The following is a 12,699-nucleotide window of genomic DNA, read 5'->3' on the forward strand; positions in this document are numbered from 1 at the left end:
CCTTGTTTCCTCCAGATCTTATTAGGAATGGTTGCAGTTTGTCTCCATTACATATGATGCTTACTGATGGTTTTAAATAGATGCTGCTGATTATTTTAAGAGAAAGTCCATTTATTCCTATACTCTCAAGTGTTTTTAATAGGAATGGATGTTGGATTTTATCAAATGCTTTTTCTGCATCTATTGAGATGATCATATGGTTTTTGTTAATTTGGTTATTAACATGGCCAATTATATTGATAGTTTTCCTAATATTGAACCAGCCCTGCATTCCTGGTATAAATCCTACTTGATCATAGTGTATTATCTTGGAGATGATTTTCTGTAGTCTTTTTGCTAATATCTTATTTAAGATTTTAGCATCAATATTCATTAGGGAGATTGGTCTATAATTTTCTTTCTCTGTTTTCAGCCTACCTCGCTTAGGTATCAGTACCATGTCTGTGTCATAGAAGGAATTTGGTAGGACTCCTTCATTCCCTATTTTATCAAATAATTTATATAGCATTGGGGCCAATTGTTCTTAAAATGTTTGGTAAAATTCACATGTAAATCCATCTGGTCCTGGGGATTTTTTCTTAGGGACTTGTTTAATTGCCTGTTATATTTCTTTTTCTGAAATGGGACTATTCAAGCAATTTACTTCCTCCTCTGTTAGTCTGGGAAGTCTATATTTTTGTAGGTACTCATCCATTTCACTGAGGTTATCAAAATTATTGTCATAAAGTTGAGCAAAATAACTCCTTATTATTTCTCTAATTTTCTCTTCATTGGTGGAAAGTTCTCCCTTTTGATTTTTAAGACTACTAATTTCATTTTCCTCCCTCTTTTTTCTAATCAGATTTACCAAAGGCTTATCTATTTTATTGGCTTTTTCATAGAACCAACTCTTAGTTTTATTAATTAGTTCAATAGTTTTTTTTTTTACTTTCAATATTTTTAATTTCTCCTTTTAATTTTAGAATTTCAAATTTAGTATTTGATTGGGGGTTTTTTAATTTGGTCTTTTTTAGTTGCAAGCCCAATTCATTAATCTTTTCTTTCTCTGTTTTATTCAAGTAAGCCTCTAAGGATATAAAATTCCCTCTTATTACCGCTTTGGCTGCATTCCACAAATTTTGGTATGATGTCTCATCATTGTCATTATCTTGAGTGAAATTATTAATTGTATCTATAATTTGCTGCTTCACCCAATCATTCTTTAAGATGAGATTGTTTAGTTTCCAATTACTTTTTGGTCTATTTCCCCCTAATTTTTTGTTGAATGTAGTTTTTATTGCATCATGATCTGAAAAGAAAGCATTTACTATTTCTGCTTTCTTGCATTTAATTTTGAGTCTTTATGTCCTAATATATGGTCAATTTTTGAATAGGTTCCATGAACTGCTGAGAAGAAAGTATATTCCTTCTATCTCCATTCAATTTTCTCCAAAGATCCAACATACCTAATTTTTCTAATATTCTAGTTTACTTCTTTAATTTCTTTCTTATTTGTTTTGTGGTTTGATTTGTCTAATTCTGAGAGTGCAAGGTTGAGATCTCCTACTATTACAGTTTTGTTGTCTATTTCTTCTTGCAACTCTCTTAACTTCTCCTTTAGGAAGCTGAGTGCCATACCACTTGGTGCATATATGTTTAATATTGATATTGCTTCGTTGTTTATGCTACCCTTTAGCAGGATGTAGTTTCCTTCCTTATCTCTTTTAATTAGATCAATTTTTACTTTTGCTTGATCTGAGATAAGGATGGCTACCCTCTTTTTGACTCACCTGAAGCAAAATAGATTTTGCTCCAGCCTTTTACCTTTACTCTATATGTATCCACCTGCTTTAAATGTGTTTCTTGTAAACAACATATTGTAGGGTTCTGACTTTTGATCCAGTCTGCTATCTGCCTCCTCTTTATGGGGGAGTTCATCCCATTCATTTAGGGTTAGAATTACTAAATCTGTATTTCCTGCCATCCTAATAACCCCCAGATTGTGCTTTACTTATTCTTGCCTCCCCAACCCTCTTTCCCCTTTTCAAACTTATGTACCCCTCTTGTATCACGATACTTATCCTCTTTATAATCCCTCCTCCCCCCTTTGGTCTTTCCCCTTCCTTCCCTTATTACTCTTTTTCTTTTCCCTTTTCCTCTCCCCGTTTTTAATGAGGCGAGAGAATTTTCTCTAAAACAAATGTCAATTATTTTTTCTTTGAGCCAACTCTGATGGGAGTAAGATTCACACAATGTTCCTCCCCCTCTCTAAATTCCCTCAGATTATGATAAGTTTCCTTAGCCTCTTTGTGGGATGTGGTTTCCCTCTTTTTATCCCTCCTTCCCACCTTATTCTGCCATCATCCCTTTTCCATATCTACTTCCCTTTTTTATGTTATATCAATACAATCAAATTTTACATGTATTTTTTTGTATATCCACAACAGAAATACAATTCTCAAAGTTATTTTTACTTTTCTGCATCTCTTGAGGTTCTATTCTTGGAGATCAAATTTTTGTTTAATTCTGTTTTTTCTTCAGAAACAAATGGAATTCATTTGTTTCATTAAATGTCCATCTTCTTCCCTGGAAGAAAATGCTCAGCTTAGCTGGGTAGTTTATTCTTGGCTGCATCCCAAGTTCTTGTGCCTTTCGAATATCATATTCCAGGCCCTTCTTTCCTTTAATGTAGAGGCAGCCAGATCTTGGGTGATCCTTATTGTGGCACCTCGGTATTTAAATGGTTTTTGGCTGCTTGTAAAATTTTTCCTTAATCTGATAGTTCTGAAATTTGCACAATATTCCTTGGGGTTTTATTTTAGGGTTTCTTTCAGAAGGTGTTCGATGAATTATTTCAATGCCTATTTTACCTTCTGATTCTATTACATCTGGGCAGTTCTCTTTGATGATTTCTTGTAAAATAGTATCTAGGCTCTTTTTTTCATCATAGTTTTCGGAAAGTCCAATAATCCTCAGATTATCTCTCCTAGATCTATTTTCCACATCTGTCGTTTTAGCAAGTAGATAATTCATGGTTTTTTCCAGTTTGTCATTTTTTTGTTTTTGCTTGACTGATTCTTGGTGTCTCAATGCATCATTAGTTTCAATTTGTTCAGTTCTAATTTTTAAAATTATTTTCTTCATTAGCTTTTTTACTTCTTTCTGTATATGTCCAATTGAGTTTTTGAATGTATTGTTTTGGTCTGTGGAATTTTTTTCCATTTCATTAATTTTTTTTTTAGTGAATTATTTTCTTTTTCCAATTCACAGATCCTACTTTCTTGGGTGTTCTTTGTCTTTTCCAATTCACGGATCCTACTTTCTAGTGAATTCTTTATTTTTTCCAATTCACAATTCTTACTTTCCTGTGATTTTTTTTATTTTTTCCAATTCACCAATTTACACTTCCTAGGAATTTTTTAACTTTTCCAATTCGTATTTCAGGAAGTTGTTGCTCTCTCTTAAAGGCTTCTCTTTCCTTTCCCATTTATCTTCTAACTCTCTTTTGAGACTTTTAATGGTCTCTTCTATGAGAGCATTATGTAAAGGAGGACAGTCTGATGCATTTTTGCTGTTTGAGGTCTCTTCAAGTTTGCTGACCTGCTCTTTTTCTGCATAGAAGCTGTTGATCGTTCTTTTCATCTTTTTATTCATGTTTTAAAGCCTTTAGGGTAGGTCTCCTAAGCAAGGGGGTTACCAGCTTCCTCTGCAGAGCAGGGAAAGATTTAAACCAATTTCGGGCTCTGAGGTATGGGAGTGCTCTGAGTGAGAGTTTTCCCTTCCCCCAACAAGAAGTGGATTCAGCACTGGCCAAGCTATCAAACGGCTTAGTAGGGCTGAGTGGATTAGCGATTGCCCTTGGCTAGAGACTAAGGAGTGAAAGTGTCACTGCCCCAGGCCGGAGCCTCTTGTGGGACTGTGAGTATTAGCAGCTGACTGCAGACCGCAGACCGCCTGGAACTCTGCCCCAGTGTCTCTGCCCAATGCAAATCGGCCCTGGAAAAGCTCTATGGCCCCAAGCCGAGCTCCCCACTACTCAGATTGGAGGCTAACCCGGGCTGCGTCCTCCTGCTGTGCAGGATCACAACTGCCCCAAGGAGAAGCCCCGTACTGCGGGTTGGGGCTGCGCGCTTGTGCTGAGATTTGTGCTTTCACCCTCCGTTTGAGACTCTCCTCGGAACCTAATTTCTCTCCCCGTCTGCGCAGATCTCCCCCCTGGCCCCGAAGCCAACCATTTTTGGCGAGACTGCAGATTTTCTTCGGCCGGTGAGTTGTTCTACTTCTTATCTTTATGAATTGTAGCAGTCAAGACTATTTTTGAGGGTCGATATAATATTGATAAAGAGGGTAAGAGAAGAGCTTAGAAAGTCGCGGGTGTCTTCTCCGCCATCTTGGCTCCGCCCCCTGAATTCTTTAAAGAGAGTCTTTTGAGGGGGTAGCCAATTCATATCATCATTTGAGGGTCCTCAGGATTATTCTGTTTTTTCCTGTGTCCATGATAGTTATCTGTGGTCAGAACTCTTTTCACTTTATGACTCATTTTTTATTTATTTTTATTATTATTTTTTTTAATAATTATAACTTTTTATTGACAGAGCCCATGCCTGGGTAATTTTTTACAACATTATCCCTTGCACTCACTTTTGTTCCAACTTTTCCCCTTCCTTCCTTCACCCCATCCCCCACATGGCAAGCAGTTCTATACAAGTTAAATATGTATGACTCATTTTTAAATGTTGAGATCTGCTCCTAGGGCAAAGGGGGGATTTTCCCAAGGCCTCACTATTTACTTTCTGTAGATCTGTTGGAGATCTCACAGTTTGTCTTCTGACCCATTGACTTCTAAACTAAAATGGAATAGCCAATGCTCCTGTATTTTGCTTCTAGCTTTCCACTAGAATCCTGGCATGTAGAAACTCTGGGACCTGGGCCTCCCTGTACTGCACCTACTCTGTATCTCCCCCCACTTTGTTACCCCTCCCTCCCCAGAATAAAATAGAAATTTCCTGATGTCCTTCCAAAATATCTTCTATTGGAAATATGTTACATTCCAAATGATTGTGGGTTCTGTCACTCCCAAGCCTAATCAGAGGCTTCATTTAGCATTGATTCTGAGAGAAGGCAGAAAGATCTCAAGCAAATACTTATTTTTTGCAATTTTGTCTCCATTTGGCTCCCAATATAGTTCTTTTTTTAAATATTAGATAATGGTTTTATTTTTTGACATAACTAAAAAGAGGTCCAACTTTGAAAAAGCCATTTTAGTACAATAGCTATAATCTCAATCCTAACACTTCAAAAGTTAAAACTTAAGATAACAAGATAACCAAACAATATAGGTTTGAACTGTATCTCTAATTACACAATTATAACAGCATTCTACTGGTTTGTTATAAATTGGTATTCTTACATATGCAGAGTGTCCCAAAACTGCAATGTAGTCTTTTTTTTTCTTCTTCTTCTTATTATTATAGTAACTTTTTATTGACAGAATCCATGCCAGGGTAATTTTTTTTACAACATCATCCCTTGCACTCACTTCTGTTCTGATTTTTCCCTCCCACCCTCCACCCCCTCCCCTATATGGCAAGCAGTCCTATATATGTTGAATATGTCCTAGTATATCCTAGATACAATGTATGTGTGCAGATCTAAACAGTTTTCTTGTTGCACAGGGAGAATTGGATTCAGAAGGTAGAAATAACGCGGGAAGAAAAACAAAAATGCAAACAGTTTACATTCATTTCCCAGTGTTTTTTCTGTAGGTGTAGCTGCTTCTGTCCATCATTGATCAATTAAAACTGAATTAGGTCTCTTTCTCAAAGAAATCCACTTCCATCAGATTGCATCTTCATACAATATCATTGTTGACATATATAATGATCTCTTGGTTCTGCTCATTTCACTTAGCATCAGTTCATGTAATTCTCTCCAAGCTTCTCTGTATTCATCTTGCTGGTCATTTCTTACAGGACAATAATATTCCATAACATTCATATACCACAATTTACACAACCATTCTCCAATTGATGGGCAGCCACTCAGTTTCCAGGTTCTAGCCACTACAAACAGGGCTGCCACAAACATTTTGGCACATACTGGCCCCTTTCCCTTCTTTAGTATCTCCTTGGGGTATAAGCCCAGTAGAAACACTGCTGGATCAAAGGGTATGCACAATTTAATAACTTTTTGGGCATAATTCCAGATTGCTCTCCAGAATGGTTGGATTTGTTCACAGCTCCACCAAAAATGTATCAGTGTCCCGATTTTCCCTGCATCCCCTCCAACAATCATCATTATTTTTTCCTGTCATCTTAGCCAATCTGACAGGTGTGTAGTGGTATCTCAGAGTTGTCTTAATTTGCATTTCTCTGATTAATAATGATTTGGAACACTTTCATATGAGTGGTAATGATTTCAATTTCATCATCTGAAAATTGTCTGTTCATATCCTTTGACCATTTATCAATTGGAGAATGGCTTGGTTTCTTATACATTAGAGTCAGTTCTCTATATATTTTGGAAATGAGGCCTTTATCAAAACGTTTAACTGTGAAGATGTTTTCCCATTTTGTTGCTTCCCTTCTAATCTTGTTTACATTAGTTTTGTTTGTACAGAAGCTTTTTAATTTGATGTAATCAAAATTTTCTATTTTGTGATCAATAATGGTCTCTAGTTCGTCTTTAGTCACAAATTTCTTCCCTCTTCCACAAGTCTGAGAAAACTATCCTGTGTTCCTCCAATTTGTTTATAATCTCATTCTTTATGTCTAAATCATGGACCCATTTTGATCTTATCTTGGTATACGGTGTTAAGTGTGGGTCCATGCCTAATTTCTGCCATACTAATTTCCAGTTGTCCCAGCAGTTTTTGGTCAAATAATGAATTCTTATCCCAAAAGTGAGGATCTTTGGGTTTGTCAAACACTAAATTGCTATAGTTGACTATTCTGTCTTGTGAACCTAACCTGTTTCACTGATCAACTAATCTATTTCTTAGCCAATACCAAATGGTTTTGGTGACTGCTGCTTTATAATATAGTTTTAGATCAGGACAGCTAGGCCACCTTCATTTGATTTTTTTCATTAATTCTTTTGAGATTCTCAACCTTTTATTATTCCATATGAATTTTGTTGTTATTTTTTCTAGATCATTAAAATATTTTCTTGGAAGTCTGATTGGTATAGCACTAAATAAATAGATTAGTTTAGGGACTATTGTCATCTTTATTATATTCGCTTGACCTATCCAGGAGCACTTGATATTTTTCCAGTTGTTTAGGTCTGACTTTATTTGTGTGGAAAGGTTTTTGTAATTTAGCTCATATAATTCCTGACTTTCCTTTGGTAGATAGATTCCCAAATATTTTATGCTGTTGACAGTTATTCTGAATGGAATTTCTCTTTGTATCTCTTGCTGTTGGATTTTGTTGGTGATGTATAAAAATGCTGAGGATTTATGGGGATTTATTTTATAACCTGCAACTTTCCTAAAGTTATAGATTATTTCTACTAGCTTTTTCGTAGAATCTCTAGGGTTCTCTAAGTATACCATCATATCATCTGCAATGAGTGATAGTTTGGTTTCCTCACTGCCTATTCTGATTCCATTAATCTCTTTCTCGACACTTATTGCCAAGGTTAGTGTTTCTAATACAATATTGTATAATAATGGTGACAGTGGTCAACCTTGCTTCACTCCAGATCTTACTAGGAAAGATTCCAGTTTTTCCCCATTGCATATGATGCTTACTGATGGTTTAAATATATGTCTGACTATTTTAAGAAAAGTCCATTTATTCCTATACTCTCAAGTGTTTTTATTAGGAATGGATGTTGGATTTTTATCAAATGCTTTTCTGCATCTATTGAGGATGATCATATGGTTTTGTTAGTTTGCTTATTGATATAGTCAATTATGCTAATACTTTTCTAATATTGAACCAACCTGCATTCCTGGTGTAAATCCTACTTGATCATAGTGTATTATCCGGGGGTGATTTTCTGTAATCTTTTTGCTAATATTTTATTTAAGATTTTAGCATCGATATTCATTAGAGAGATTGGTCTATAATTTTCTTTCTCTGTTTTCAGCCTACCTGGTTTAGGTATCAGTACCATGTCTGTGTCGTAAAAGGAGTTTGGTAGGACTCATTCAGTCCCTATTTTTTCAAATAGTTTATATAGCATGGGGTTAATTGTTCTTTAAATGTTTGGTAGAATTCACATGTAAATCCATCTGGTCCTGGGGTTTTTTCCTTAGGGAATTAGTTAATAGCTTGTTATATTTCTTTTTCTAAGATGGGACTGTTTAGGATAATTACTTCTTCCTCTGTTAATCTGGGTAAGCTATATTTTTGAAGGTATTCTTCCATTTCATTTAAGTTGTCGAATTTATTGCCATAAAGTTGGGCAAAGGAATTCCTAATTATTGCTCTAATTTCCTCTTCATTAGTGGGGAATTCTCCCTTTTCATTTTTAGACTAACAATTTGATTTTCCTCTTTCCTTTTTTAAATCAGATTTACTAAGGGTTTGTCTATTTTGTTGGTTTTTTCATAGAACCAACTCTTAGTTTTATTAATTAATTCAATAGTTTTTTTTTTTTTTTACTTTCAATTTTATTGATCTCTCCTTTTATTTTTAGAATTTCAAGTTTAGTGTTTGACTGGGGGTTTTTAATTTGTTCTTTTTCTAGCATTTTTAGTTGCAAGGCCAATTTGTTGACCTTCTCTTTCTCTATTTTATGCAAGTAAGCCTCTAGAGATATAAAATTTCCTCTTATTACTGCTTTGGCTGCATCCCACACATTTTGATATGATGTCTCATTATTGTCATTTTCTTGGGTGAAGTTATTAATTATGTCTATGATTGGCTGTTTAACCCAATCATTCTTTAGTATGAGATTATTTAGTTTCCAATTAGTTTTTGGTTTAATTTCCCTGGCTTTTTCTTGAGTGTAATTTTTATTGCATCGTGGTCTGAAAAGGATGCATTCACTATTTCTGCCTTACTGCATTTGAGTTTGAGGTTTTTATGTCCTAATATATGGTCTATTTTTGTACAGGTTCCATGAACTGCTGAAAAGAAAGTGTACTCCTTTCTGTCTCCATTTTGTTTTCTCCAGAGGTCTATCATATCTAACTTTTCTAATATTCTATTTTCTCTTTGACTTCTTTCTTATTTATTTTGTGATTTTATTTATCTAATTCTGAGAGTGCAAGGTTGAGATCTCCCACTATTATAGTTTTGCTATCTATTTCTTCTTGCAGCTATCTTAATTTCTCTTTAAAATTTAGATCTACACCACTTGGTGCATATATGTTTAATATTGATAATGCTTATTATTTATCTTATCCTTTAGCAAGATATAGTGCCCTTCCTTATCTCTTTTAATTAGATCAATTTTGTTTTTGCTTGATCTGAGATCAGGATGGCTACCTCTTTTGACTTCACCTGAAGCATAGTAGATTTTGCTCCATCCTTTTACCTTTATTCTGCATGTATCTCCCTGCTTCAGGTATGTTTCTTGTAAACAACATATTGTAGGATTCTGGCTTTTAATCCATTCTGCTAATCGCTTCTTCTTTATGGGGGAGTTTACCCCATTCACATTTATGGTTAAAATTACCAATACTCTATTACTTGCCATCTTGTTAACCCCTATTTATACTTTTCTCCCTTCTTTCCCCCTTACCCCCCTTCCCAGTATTAAACTTGTGAGCACCACTTGCTTCTCACAGCCCTCCCTTTTTAGTATCCCTCCTCCCCATTCCCTCACAGTTTCTGTATTCCCTTCTGCTTAGCTTATTCCTTCCCTTTTCACTTTTCCCTTCTCACTTTTCAATGAAATGGGACAAGTTTCACCATATATTGAATATGTCTAAAATTTTTTCTCTTAAAGTCAATTCTTATGGCAGTAAAATACCCACTGTATTCATCGTCCTCCATTCTTTCTCTCAGATATAATAGGTTTCCTTTGCCTCTTTGTGAGATATAGTACCCCCACTTTACCCTTTTTCTGATACAATGTCCTTTCCACCTCTAATTTCTAGAACAAGGTATACATGTATTTTTTATACATCTTTACAGAAGAAATATAGTTCCCAAGATTTCTTTTTACCTTTTTAGGTTTTTCTTTAGTTCTATATTTGCAGATCAAACTTCTTGTTAAGTTCTGTTTTTTTCACCAAAAATAGGTGAAATTCACTTATTTTGTTGAATGACCATCTTGTTCCCTGGAAAAGATGCTCATTCTGGCTGGGTAAGTTATTTTTGTTTGCATACCGAGTTCCTTAGCCTTTCGGAATATCATATTCCAGGCCCTTTGATCTTTTAATGTGGATGCTGCTAGATCTTGGGTGATCCTTATTGTGGCTCCTCTATATTTGAATTGGGTTTTTCTAGCCGCTTGGAGTATTTTTTCCTTTGTTTGAGGGTTCTGGCATTTGGCCACTATATTTTTTGGTGTTTTGATTTTAGGATCCCTTTCTGTGGGTGATCGATGAATCCTTTCAATGTCTATTTTACCCTCTGTTTCTATGACTTCTGGGCAGTTCTCTTTGATAATTTCCTGGAAAATAGTGTCCAGGCTCTTTTTTTCATCGTATTTTTCTGGGAGTCCAATGATTCTCAGATTGTCTCTCCTAGACTTGTTTTCCAGGTCTGTTGTTTTCCCCAGAAGGTATTTCACATTTTTCTCCATTGTTTGTTTTTTTTGGTTTTGCTTGACTGATTCTTCTTGTCTCCTCGAGTCATTAATTCCATTTGTTCTATTCTTATTTTCAGTGAAGTGTTTTCTTCACTCACTTTTTTTATATCTTTTTTTCTAATTTTCCAATTTGTTCTATGGAATGTTTTTCCATTTCGCCCATTTTATTCTTTAGTGAGCTATTTTCTGTTTCCAGTTCACTAATCCTATTTTTAAAGGATTTGTTTTCTTTATCCACTTTGTCGTTAAATGAGTGGAATGACTTCTCCAGTCTCTCTTGCCAAGCCTCCCTCTCCTTTTCCCATTTTTCTTCTAGCTCTCTTGTGAGAGCCTTTTTAATTTCTTCTATGAGATTTATCTGTGCTGAGGAACAGATGATCTCCTCCTGTGGGGATTCACCTGAGGATAATCTGTTTTTATTCTCTTCAGGGTTTAGAGTCTGTTCTCTGTCTGTATAAAAGCTGTCAGTCATTAAAGTCCTTTTTTAACTTTTTGTTCATTTTGTCAGAGAAGAATCAGAGACAAACTAGCAAAGAAAAAAAAGGAAAAAAAAACCCAAATAGAATCTGCTTTTTGGGGGGAGGGGCTGGGTGGCATTACCGAGCTTCCTCTACAGACCGAGGGGGCAGCAGCAAGGCACTAACAGGACTGTGTTGCACCTGTGCTCTGAGACTCTGAGAGTGTGCTGAGATGCTGTGGGGGAGGGGTAGCTCCTCTCCCTGAAGGAACTCCAGCTGTTTGGGGTTGTATTCTTCACCCCTGGTGTTTTTAGCTTCTCTGCTGGGCTACTGACTTGCTGCCAGGGCAAAGTATCCAATCCTGTAGTGAAGCTCTCCCTGCAGAGATGGCTGAGATCACACCCCAACCCCCTCCGGTCTGCTCGGCTGTGAGCTGCCTGCCGAGCTCTTGCTGCCGCTGCCTGCCCTCAGCCTGTGCCCGATCTAAAACCGTCCCTCTCTCGAGCAAAAACAGACCTTTCCTGTCGAATCTCAAGGATGTCTTCTCTTGGTAACTGTTTGTGGGTTTTTTTTTTCAGTTAGGCATTAATTCAGAGGCTTGTAATGAGATGGATTCTGAGAGAAAATGCGGAGCTTACACAGCTGTGTGCCTCCTTGCCGCCATCTTGGCCGGAAGTCCTCCCAATATAGTTCTTAAAAATTAGAATTAAGAAACTGTAAGCATAGAACTCTATGATGAATCAAGAAAAAATAAAATAAAAACAAAATAAAAAAAAACAAAAAACAAAAATAAAATAAAAACAAAAATAAATACATAAAAGTGATTATGGAATAATTTCTTTGTAAAAACAATTTACCTGAAAAATAGATCCAGGTGAGATTTTTTTAAATTATTGAACTATCCAAAATTCATGAAAAAATATAACAAACTAAAAGAAAAGAGCCTAGAAATAATCTTTCAAGAAATTTTTTTTAAAAAAACTGACATGATATAAAGCCAGTCAATAAATTAAAAATTTAAATATTGCATTGATTCCCTCTTGAAAAAGATCACAAAATAAAATCAGGATTATACAATATTTAGCGGTTCCTACATTGAACATTTAAAGAACTTGAAATATATTCTGGAGGACTAAGGAATTAGTACTGCAATGAATCAACTATGCAGCAAAACTGAGAATAAGCATTTGGGGGCATGAAAATTCAATGAAATAGAGGATTTTCAAGTATTCTTCATGAAAAGATCAAAGCTGAATAGAAAAATTGGCTTTCAAATAAAAGGCTCAAGAAAAACAAACAAACAGCAAAGGGAAAAAATAAGGGACTTAAGGTTAAACTGCTAACAATCTACATGGAAAGATGATAATATACCTCATGACACTTTTTTTTTTTTTCATTATCATGGCAGTTAAGAACATAGGTTGAGAGCATAGATGTGAGTTGAATATAAAGTAATGGCATCTAAAAACTAAAATTAAAGGGTGAGAAAAAATGCTGTGGCAGAAAAAGAAAGAGGGAAATAGAAGAAGGTAAATTATCTCATAAAAAATGC

Source organism: Sarcophilus harrisii, chromosome 1, assembly GCF_902635505.1.
Source record: "Sarcophilus harrisii chromosome 1, mSarHar1.11, whole genome shotgun sequence".
Lineage (NCBI taxonomy): Eukaryota > Metazoa > Chordata > Mammalia > Dasyuromorphia > Dasyuridae > Sarcophilus > Sarcophilus harrisii.